General features: G+C 39.0%; 1 protein-coding gene across 1 annotated transcript in view; it reads left to right on the top strand.

Moving 5' to 3' along the window:
- Positions 1-2,353: 2,353 nt before the first annotated feature.
- The window catches only part of ndst1b (N-deacetylase/N-sulfotransferase (heparan glucosaminyl) 1b), an 88,636-nt gene continuing 79,156 nt past the window's right edge, over positions 2,354-11,833 (top strand). The window contains exon 1 of the mRNA XM_017492063.3: positions 2,354-2,609. The gene's annotated coding sequence lies outside the window, so the exon portion shown is untranslated. The remainder of the gene's footprint in view (positions 2,610-11,833) is intronic.

Here is an 11,833-nt window from a genome sequence, read left to right as displayed (position 1 = left end):
ATTAAGAACATAATCATCAGTAGAGCCTCAACTTGGATAAGTCACAGACCTTCAGCATGATTTGATTGGAATCTGACATATATATTGAAGGACCAAAAAAAACAACAATCACCTAACTTTCAAGAACTATAAATGTAAAGCCGTAATTTCTATCCACACAAAATAATTTGTAATGAGAAAATACATAAAATATCCTGGAAATATAGCTGTCGTATTCCATTGCACATATCATTATACATAGCAATACATAAAAATCTAAGATTAGTGGGAAATTAAGGTCACTGGTTAGATCTGATGACTGAGAATCACATCCCAGTTTAATAGCTTCAATCTTTTCTTTCTTTCTTTCTTCCTCCCTCAGAAAGAAACTTTCTGCCAAATTGTTTTTATATTGCATGTTCTCATACACTGCATGAAATCTGAACTATTGTTTGTTGTACTTTTATTGCTTGGAGATTTGAACAAATTTCAGACTTAACCTTCCTTTTACCCTTAACCAGCTGCTGATCTTTAACTTTATCTCTGTGAATAAACTTGTGTAGAATGTTTAATAGCTTAGTAAAACTCATGATAAGATGAGGAATGATGTATGTGTGTGTGTTTCTGTATTTCAGTCAGTTTTCTAATATCTTGGAAAAGGATTTCCTTAAACCTTTGAATGTTCACTAAAAGACTCCTATGTGAGGAGGTGTGGGCTACACCAGTCATTTTCTTTTACCACCGGTCGTGTTTCCAAATACAAAGCGGTCTAATTATACACTGCAAGTTATTAGAATGTCTTGACACTAATTAGACCTGACATGAAATGTAGGCTAATGCATGCAAACCACACTCTTTATTATTAACACATTTCCAGCTGGTGAACTATTCCACACTGTGTCTTATCAGAATTTATTTAATTTTTTTTAAAAACTAACAAAACAAAAAACACACAATGGTAAATTTATACGCTACTTAAATCAGAGAAATTAAATTCACATTATCATATGAAATCATCATCATTTGTTTATTTATTTTCAGGAAGCGCTTTATCCTGGTCAGGACTGTGGTGAATCCGGAGCCTGTTCCTGGATATACCATGGATCCCACACAAGGGCATCATTCACACACTTTTACACACTCAGGCTAATAAACACACTAATAAAGTTCCTCTAATAATGTTAAGATGCTCGTTCGTAAATCAGTATATACCAAATAAACCTGAAACCCACATGAACCCATGTTTGTGTGGGTTTCTTCCAGGTTCTCAGGTTTCCTCCCCGGACTGGTGGAGGTGGATTACCTATGCTAAATTGCCCCTAAGTGTGAATGAGTGTGTGAATGTCGGTAAACAGTGCCTCTTCCATGGACGGGCATCTCAGCAAGGGTAAATTCTCCTGTGGTGAAAAGTCAGGACAATTTTGCATAACCAGCATGTTTTCTGGTCAGTAGAAAGAAACCAGAGAACCTAGAGGAAACCTGTGCAAACATGGGAAGAACATGCAAAACTCCTAATGTAGCACAGTCAGTCTGCCTATGAGCAGTGGTAGCTAAGAGAATCGGAGTGCTGATCTGAAGGCTGTGAGTTCAAATCCCAGCACCACCAAGCTGCCTCTGCTGAGCACTGGAGATGTAACAATAAACATGATTCATCAGACCAGGCCACCTTCTTCCATTGCTCCATGGTCAGGTTCTGATGCTCACATGCCCATTGTAGGTGCTTTCAGTGGTGGACAGGGGTCAGCAGGGGCACTCTGACCGAGCTGCGGTTACGCAGCAAGTTGTGATGTACTGTGTGTTCTGATTCATTTCTGTCATAACCAGCATGAACTTTTTCAACAATATGCGCTACAGTAACTCTTCTGTGGGATCAGACCAGATAGGCTAGCCTTCGCTCCCCACATGCATCAGTGAGCCTTGGGCATACATTACCCTGTCACCGGTTCACTGGTTGTCCTTCCTTGGACCACTTTTGTAGGTACTAACCACTGCATACCGGAAACACACCACAACACCTGCCGTATCGGACATGCTCTGACCCAGTCATCTAGCACTTGTCAAAATGTCTCAGATCCTTACGCTTGCCCATTTTTCCTGCTTCCAACACATCAACTTCAAGAACTGACTGTTCACTTGCTGCCTAAAATATCCCACCCCTTGACAGGTGCCACTGTAACAAGATAATCAGTGTGATTCACTTCACCAGTCAGTGCTTTTAGTGTTATACTTACATACTTCATTACTTCCTAGAGTATACACCTCTCTGGCATTGAATAAGTAAAAAACAAACAACAAAAACAAAAGGTTTTAGTTCTAGGTGGTGGTAGTGATGATGATGACGACGACGACGACGAGGGGTGTGAGCGTCCTCTAGCGGCTGCTATAGTGTACTGCTATCAGTGTGGAGGAAAGACAGAAAGAGACAGAAAGAGGGACAGAGAGAGAGAGACAGACGAGTTTATCTTGTGTTGTGCCAGCAGCAGAGAAACAGCTCCACATTAAAACCCGGGTCGCTGCACTTCAGATCAGAGACTGACACGCAGGCAGTACAATGCGCTTTTAAATCATTAATTGACCCAGAACCAGACCGGATTCACCGTCCTGCATAACTACTCTACAGCGGCGAAAGGGTGAGTGCATGCCTGGCTATTTTTTTTAAACATGGATTTTGATCCTAATGGATATTTAACGTTAGCTAGCCTCCTTGCTAGTAGGAGTCTAAGCAATACAACAAATGTCAAACCGAGATTAGCAGACCAGATTGCTAACTAGCTCACTAGATTAACAAATACAACACAATAACCTGGATTTTTTTTGAACGAGCTAACTAGCAGCAGCCGCAGCAGTAACCGGAAGGAATCCATGTGGATTGAGGAAAGCTAGATATGAGTAGCACTGCCGGGAGCTGCAAGCTTAACACTTACCTAACTGTCCAGCTGCAGTTTTAAATGACTCGAGATTAATAACAGATAGTTTCATAGTTAGTAGAAATAACTAGACTAACTAGCTGTCTGTCAGCGTGGTTACTTTTCTTTCCTCCCTGTGTTAACATTAACTGGTTAGACGGTCTAAATGAGCTAGCACTTAGCTAGCGAACTCTAAACCGTTACACAACCTCGACTTTACTTTTTACTGTTCAGTAAAAATAGCCGATATATTAGATGAATTTAGGTTATAACCGCCCTGTGATAAGTTTGTATCTGTGTAGTAGCTGTCGAGTTTAGCTCCTAGCACCTAATTTGCTAAGTTAGATAGCTTAGCAAGTTTCACGTTTAGCTGTGTTTCAAAATGAACCTGAAGTAATTATCCTGCTGGGGAACCCCCCCCCCAAACAATACAAACTATTACAGAAATTCTAATGGTTTCTACTACAAATACCATTACAAACCATCAGCTGTTAACCATTAAAACCATTACTACTATTGGTCCTTAATGGTATACACTAGACATAACATGCCACGAATAAAAGGCAACAAAATACCAGTAGAGACCTGTTACAGTTTCCATTAAAATCAATACAAATCCCATTAAATCCACAGAAAGGGTATAGCAGAAAATAATGTCTAACGGTTATTTAAACGCTTCAACTCAGGTTTGTTGTGTGTTTCCAGTTGTATTGTATTGTGTCATATACTCTCAGAAATAAAGGTGTGAAAGTTTCTTGTCGCTGAGGTGGTTCTGTTTAAAGAACTGTTACACAGCAGGTTTAACTGCAGCATCCTTCTTCTTCCTCTTCTTCCTCGTGTACGTGTTCAGTTTGTCCCCTTAGTGGAACCTTTAACGGTTCAACAACACTACAGCAAGGTTTTTAGAAATATAAGAACCCCAAACTTCTTTCGACACACTCAAAATAAAATATAGTGAGATATATAGTAAATGGTCTGCACTTATATAGTGCTTTTATCCAAAGCGCTTTACACTGTGTCTCATTCACACACCAATGGTAGCAGAGATGCCATGCAAGGCGCTAACTTGCCATCGGGAGTAACTTGGGGTTCAGTGTCTTGCCCAAGGATACTTCGGCATGTGGAGTCATGTGGGCCGGGAATCGAACCTCCAACCCTACGATTAATGGACAACCCGCTCTACCACCTGAGCCACAGCTGCTCATCCCCATCCCCCCCCCCCTCCCCCCCCCCTCCCCCCCCCCCCTCTCTCTCTCTCGATATAGATAGATATATATATATATATATATATATATATATATATATATATATATATATATATATAGTACAAAGCACTTCAATGAGTGCTTCTGAGCTTTAGTGTTATGCACAACAATACAAAAGTAAACAAAAATAAATTAGTTTGTCATTTTGCAGGAAAATGAAAAATGAAACCCTGGATTTTCAATTTCAGCTTATGTGGAAAAATTGTTATATCGCATAAAATGTTTGCAAATAAAGCACCGTATCCATCCCGCGTGTTCAACAGAGCAAATCCAGGGAAGCTTCTGGGGAAACTGCCGCATCTCGCTTCATTCTTTTCTGAGCCAATTATCCAATTGCATGATCTGTCTAGGCAAAGTCACATGATTTATATATTTATTTATTTATTTTTGGATTCTTGTCAAGGAATTAAGGTAAATGTGTGTTCTTTGTAGTTGATGCGCATGCCTTCTTATCGAAGCACGTAAGGTTTTTTTTTGTTTGTTTTTTTTTTTGTGAGCATTTTGGAGATTTTATTCGCATCTGGTGTTTCCATCGAGTGCTTTTTAAATGTTTTCATGCGATGTCCAAAAACAGAGAAAAATACGTGGATGCAAACGGAGCTAATGACTCGTCCTGTACTAGTCTTGTGCTCGTCCAATAAAATGCGTTCTAGAATGTTTGTCCCGCCCCCTGGGGTGGTACTGCTTTATAGTAGCAGATCATTAGCAGTAAACATGGTTCGTCTGTGTGTTTTTGACTGTGTGCCTTCCCAGATACTCTTCCCTTTTCCAAGTATGCCTTGGTTGGGGGGGAAAAAAGGCTTTTTTTCTTCTCTTGTGGTATTTTTTTTTTTTGTTGTTGGTTGTTTCATTAATAGAATTTCTGTGATTCGGTACTTCGATCTCTAATAGTCAGTAATGTAATTTTATACCACACTTCAATTAAATGCTGGAATCTGATTGGTCAGAAGGTGTTTGTTTTTTTTTGTATAACATCACGGCTCGGAAAGTAGTTCTGGCTGTAACGTGAATGATATTTTTGATATTAATGCACTTGTTCCAATCCGTTATTCTTCCAGTGGTAACAGCTCATACACAGGGACTTGTACGGCCACGTATTCTAAATGTAATAAACAGATTTAAAAATGGTGTTTGTTGACAAATTGAGCGTGGGATCATTGATGTGGTGAGGTTTTTTTGTTAAGACGCATTTAACGTATGTGGAATGAGTTTTGGTTGTAAGTGCTTTGTAACAGTCACGATGCGTCGCGAAGTTTACCAGCACAGGAAAGTCTTCAAGATGGGTTTCTTGGTAAAATGACAGACTGTGGAAATAGAGAGAGAGAGGGAGGGAAGAAAGAGAGCGAAGTCTGGTGAGGGAATGAGTGTTTATCGCGGCTATAACAAAAGCAAGAACAGGAAATAACTTGTCTCTTTGGTGTTCTGCAACATTAAATCTAACTATAAACTGTTAAAATGTGTGACTTGGCATTCAGTAACGAATCAAACATTGTAATCACTGTGTTCTGAGTGGAATAGCACACTCCAGACTGTTATACCCAACACTCATGAACCTGCAGCTCTCCGTCACCAACCGCGCTGCTGACGGTTGAGCTCCGCTCAAACGCGTATGTCGTAACTCCACAAATACACGGGACTTAGTTGTTTTTACGATATTTAGGATGCAGCTTGTTATAAAGAATGTGCTGTAAAGTTTAACTGTGCCGGGAAACATAAAGTTACAGCTTTACCTCTGATCATTACAATGTGTTGACACTGGAGACTCATTCCAAAAAGCGCTAATTAAACGTCTCCTCAATGAAAACTTCACAACATACAAGATGCTGTGTAAGTTGTTACTATAGAGACAACAGTGTGTTGTAGGAACCTGCTGCATTAGGGAAAACAATACAAACCTGTGTTTTAGAGACTTGGGTATATTAGATACCTGATATACCCGAGCTGTTGAATTTTGTAAATAAACTAGAAAAAAAAAAAAAAAAGAAGGACCTATAATATAATATTCAATATTAGGTTGGACAACACTGTAATATACTTTTAATGCGGAGTGTTCTTGCGATCAGTTGTTTGGTAGATTTAGGGGTGTGCACACTTTACTATGTGCACTATGAAGCCCGCTTTCTCACAGAAATAATCCCGACAGCTGTCTATCACGTGACTCTGTGACCTGGTCCATGTTTGATATGGAAACAAGAAATAAGACGATAATGTGGACGAAGGTTTTGACAGGAAGACAATGAGGATTGTCCGTTCTGCAAAGAGTGCAAAGAAGTAGCTATTTTTATTACATTTCTTTAGGGCTGCAACTAACAGTTATTTTAATAATCGATTCATCTGTCGATTATTTCTTTGAATAGCCGATTAGTTTGGATTGAAAGGCCAATTTTTACAAAAAAAAAAATTCTGTATTTTGAAAAAACATGTTCTTTCACATTCTGCACGATGTTGTCCTTCAAACATTGTGCAGATTGAAGGCTATGAAAAAGGTATTAAATGTATCTATGTGGACTATGCTATACATTGTGCAAAGAATTTTTACAAATATTATTATATTTTGAAAACAAAAACAACTGATTGTCCACAAGCTTTAAAGCTTGAAGACAAATCACTATACTAAAATGATAAAATATAAAAACAAAATCACAAACTAAGTGTTAACTGGTGAGAGGTTGAATGTTCTGCAGGAACACACATTCACTCGTTTGAACACAGTAACCTTCTCCTCTTTTGGGCGACCTGGATCGTGCACTTTTCCCGCAGCAGCTCACTCTGAGACCTCCGTTGATTTTCACTTTTTTTTTTCCTTGAAATGCGTTTTTCACCGTCGTGAAGCTACGTCACTGACGGGGTTATCCACAATCACAGACCCGGATAATCCATAATGACATTCATTGTCCATTATTTTAATTACTGATTATTATCGATTAGTTGTTGCAACCCTACATTTCTTATAGCATCATTGTTATTGTGATTACATTTTTCCCTCTCGCTCCTACACTAATAGATGAATAATGGATCAACTGGATTCAGGGATCTGCTGCGCATGACAGCAAATACATTTAATTTCCTTTCAGACTCTCATAGGCGGTTTCTTAGTGCTGTTATGGCTAGTTGCAGAGGGTTCACCATCCATCATAGGAATGTGCAAAGGGAAGACTGCGAGTGCCAAAAAAAAGTTGTCGATTGGGAAATCTTGGCTAAAATTGTCTAGAACGTGTCACATGTAGAACGATAACAAGCACAGCGTAAGATAGATGTTAGATTAAGAATTCTGCGAGTATTGGTGCTTGCATTTTCATTGGAATTAAATTTCTGAATAAATTGCATATTCCATATTTAGCCTATTTAATCGGTATCGTTTAGTATTTGATGATGGTCAGGATTATGTTTTACGTTTTTGGATTGAAGTTTGTGTTCGCGCGGCTTTTAAAACCGTGCGCTGATGTGACTTGCGACCAAGAAGATAGTGTTGAATGTTACTGTTTTCGTATCATCGTTTATATCCTTAGAGAAAATAAAATACTATGTAATATCGCGATGTAGTTTTAAAGGGATAGTTCATCCAAATAGTGAAAATCATCATTGACTCATCCTGTATGCATTTCTTTCTTCTGCGGAACACAGAAGAAGATATTTTGAAGAATGTTGGGAACCAAATAGTTTTGGCGCCCATTGACTTCCATTGTATGGACAAAAAAACATAGACATTTCTCAAAATATTTTCTTTTTTGTTCCACAGAAGAAAGTCAGTCATACGGTTTTGGAACAATATGAGGGCGAATAAATGATGACAGAATTTTCATTTTTGAACGACCTATCCCTTTAAGTGTGTAATATCACCCATCCCTAGTCACTCTGTACAGGATTTCAGAGGTTTTTTTGTGATGGTTGCAGACAAAATGCTTGAATTTGCTGTGGCTTTTTTCAAAATTTGCTATGCAATTTCCGGAAAGTTTTGTGTGTGTTATTATCATTGTTATTATTATTATTATTATATTTTTATTTATTTAGTTAGTTATTTTCCGGAAAACTACTTGAATTAGTGAAATTCACCAATTATTTCACCAATTAATACAGAAATGTATTCTTGTGATCTAAACCCAAACCTGACCGCTGAGTGTAAATTTTGGGGTCATGATGTCGCAACGATGTCACTTTGTTGTTCTGGTTACGAGGCGGCATGTGAAATAATCCTCAGCTGTATTAAGCACTAAACACTTGAAGTGCTGATGAAGTAAGGAGAGTGTTAAGGATTTTTAAGTAGCTTATAAGACAACGAGAAGTTGGTAGAGGTTTGAGTTTTAAACCTGCTAAAGGAAGTGGGTCATGTAGCACAGACAAAGCACATTGTCCTCAAAGTGTTTAAGTGCAAAATCAAAACAGGCTGTAAGGCACTTTAAGGCCTTTTTTTGGATGGCAGAATCTGTATCAAGTACCTGTGGTTTTGTTTTGTTTTGTTTTTTGCAAGCACGCACACCAACGTTTGGACAACAACAGAGGTTCTCACATTTCTTTTATCTGGAAGGCTGAACGGGTTAACAAACTCAACAGTGAGAAAAGACAAGCTCTTTGAATAGACACACACACACACACACACACACACACACACACACACACGAACGCCTCTGCCTAGTTTGTTTTGCTATAAATCTTCAGTTTGAAAGGTGAACGAGACAGAAAGACAGAGGGGGGAGGGGGGGGGGGGGCAAGAAATGAATGGGTCAGATCGGAGAAAAATCAAACGCAGCCTTTCAATGAAGAAAGTGAAAATTTTGTTAGATGCCAGAGGTAACGCAGTGGAAGACCTCGAGTCAGTAATGGAAGCTTACAGACTGGCTGAGGTTATAGCTCGGGCCTGTAAGAGGTGAACTTTGAGCCTGCATGGTGTTTTTCTCTGCATGCCTGTTAGAGGATACACAGTTCTTTCATACTGCACTTCTGCACTGAATTGATTTGGCTCTAGTTAGGTCAATACTTGCGTCCTCACCATTTTTATCCTCTTTCAGAAGATGACAAAAACGTAGAGCGTGTCTGGTACAGCGCTGGGAATATTCTGATCATGTTTTCCCAAGGGTAACACACCCCAAACCCCCCCATTTTTTTTATAGTCTATTGAAACCAGATGACCTCAGACGGCCTTCCAATCTGTAGCTCTGTTAATACTCTTCCGCTCGTGCTGTGCAGCACTACAGGGTTTAGCCCTTATGATAACGGGGAAAGTCCGCCGTGAGCAATCAGACAAATTGGACAGGGGAGAGGGAATCCGAACTCTCTCCGAGACTCCCACTGCTTTCCTTATAACTCTCGATCTGTCTCTCTCATGCTAGCTGTCTGCTGAACACAGCTCTCGGCTCCACGTACTGCTGGAAGTTTATTTATAAAAGGCTGTTGCATAATGGAGAGACAGGAACTCATTTGAATCTGTATTGCTCCTGTGACGATTGGGGCAGTTGAGGCCCCATGTAATGAGCTTTGGTTCAGAAAACTGACAAATGTATCATTTTTACATAACGCTATAAATGTTAATCAACCGGTTATAGTTTGGTTTCTTTTTCATTTTTCCCTCTCATTTTTCTTCTCTTAAGGATCGTAATTACTAGTAGGGCTACAACTAACCATTATTTTGATAATCAATTAATCTGCCGGTTATTTCTTCGATTGATTCATTCGTTGGATTAAATGTTTTTCTGTTTTTGTTTTTTTTTCTTCCACAAAAAACCATTTCACATTCTGCACAATGTTGTCCTTCAAACATTGTGCAAATTGAAGACTATGAAAAAGGTTTAAAAAAAAAAAATGTAAATGCTGAAAAAGAAAAGCACAAACTAAGTGTTAACTGGTGAGAGGTTGAATGTTCTGCAGTAACACACATTCACTCGTCTGAACACAGTAACATGTTTCTTTATTCTGTAAATGTACGACACGTCTTACATTTATATACAATTACCTGTTCTAACCCCGTTACAGTTACTGTGCTCATAAAAACACTGTTACTTTAGTCTCTAAATATCGCTAAATATAGCATCAAACATGTCTGATCAAAATGAATATTTTAGTCAGAGTTATTGCGCTTCCTTTCCACTGCACGCTGTTTGACGTGTATGCGTGGACTCGCGCTCATTCAGTGACGTGTAACGGAGACTCGCTCGCTGTAGGGACAAGTCTTTATGTAAAATGGAAATACTGGTGTGAATTTCTAACATTTACAGATAAGGATATAAAGGTAAACATGTCATTTCTGTGCTGAAGAAAACATGTCTAGAACACATTAAACAGCACACGCATCTGTCACAGCATCCGACACGACAAGCCACGTTAATACACTTACGAGTTTGTTTGAAGCGCTTAATATAAAACATTCTCCTCTTTTGGACGACTTGGATCGTGCCCTTTTCCCGCAGCAGCTCACTCTGTGACCGCCGCTGTTTTTCACATGGCTTTATTCATAGAAATGTGTTTTTCACCGTCGTGAAGTGACGTCTCTGACAGTCACAAACCCGACTAATCCATAATGACATTCTTGGCCATTATTTTAATTATTGATTAATTTTTGCAGCCCTAATAACTTGTATTGTTCACTTGCGAAAATGAGCTTAACTACCATGCATGCATCTTTGGTGATTTAAGCTAATATTTACAGCGCAGCATGATTGAGTTATATTGATATTACTAGGGATGGGTATCGAAACCCAGTATTAAACTGGCCCAGGTGCTAAATTCTGAAAGACCATAGTATCGATAAGCTCTGACACTTTCGGTACCGGAGAAATGAATAAACTATATTTCCTATTTACTGCTACGTAAATATTATCTTGCACATTTTATCTCACCAATAATTTCTAATAATATTTATCTCACCAATAATATTTAGACCTCCTAAGTCACATAAGTCTGCATTTTCGTTATTTGCAATCTAGAAGTGAGATCTCTCGTGCACGCAACAGCGAGCGCGTGCACACAACAAGAAAGCTTCCGTTTAATACACAGAGTGAGCATGGCGGAGAGAAGCAAATATTCAGAAGTGTGGTTACACTTCACTAGGGCTGATGCAGACAACGCTCATTGCCACAGGTGAAACGAGATTTTTGCTTGTAAGGGCAGAAACACGAGCAGGCCGTCAAAGCATGTTTCAAAAGTGCGTTATGTGCAGACAGAAATGAGAAGTTTTCCACCGCCTTGCTAGCGCGTCTCTGGTTCCCCATCTACGTCAGGTGTGTATGCTAGCAGCCTTCCCAAATAACGACGACATACAATCATCGCATAATCCAGGTCTCTCACTGCGTCACATCTCTGACATTAATCCGACATCTTTTTGCTCATTAAAGTCCTGTTGAATCGACGTTGTTCACGCCGTTTTAAAATAAATGTCAAATAATTGGTTTGCTTACCTCACGTTGAATCCATTCGGGTGAAACGACATTACGCAGCCAACATATTTTCTATTTGTTTTAAAAATGATTATCGTATTTATTTAACATTTCAAAAAATAAACCAACGTTAATTCCGTTCTCAGTTTATTTATCTTTTTCATAAAGTACCGGGTCGATAAGCAGTGTTGGTAAGAGTAGTAATACTGTTAAAACCTTAACGATACCCATCCCTAGAGATTACTCACTGTATTGGTTCTATAGATGTGCATCCATTTTATCAGGTCAGTTTTCTTTTTCTCTGTACAAGTGAAAG

The sequence above is a fragment of the Ictalurus punctatus genome, chromosome 18, assembly GCF_001660625.3.
Source record: "Ictalurus punctatus breed USDA103 chromosome 18, Coco_2.0, whole genome shotgun sequence".
Lineage (NCBI taxonomy): Eukaryota > Metazoa > Chordata > Actinopteri > Siluriformes > Ictaluridae > Ictalurus > Ictalurus punctatus.
Note: the sequence above shows the minus strand (reverse complement) of the source record. Positions and strands in the feature narration are given on the sequence as shown.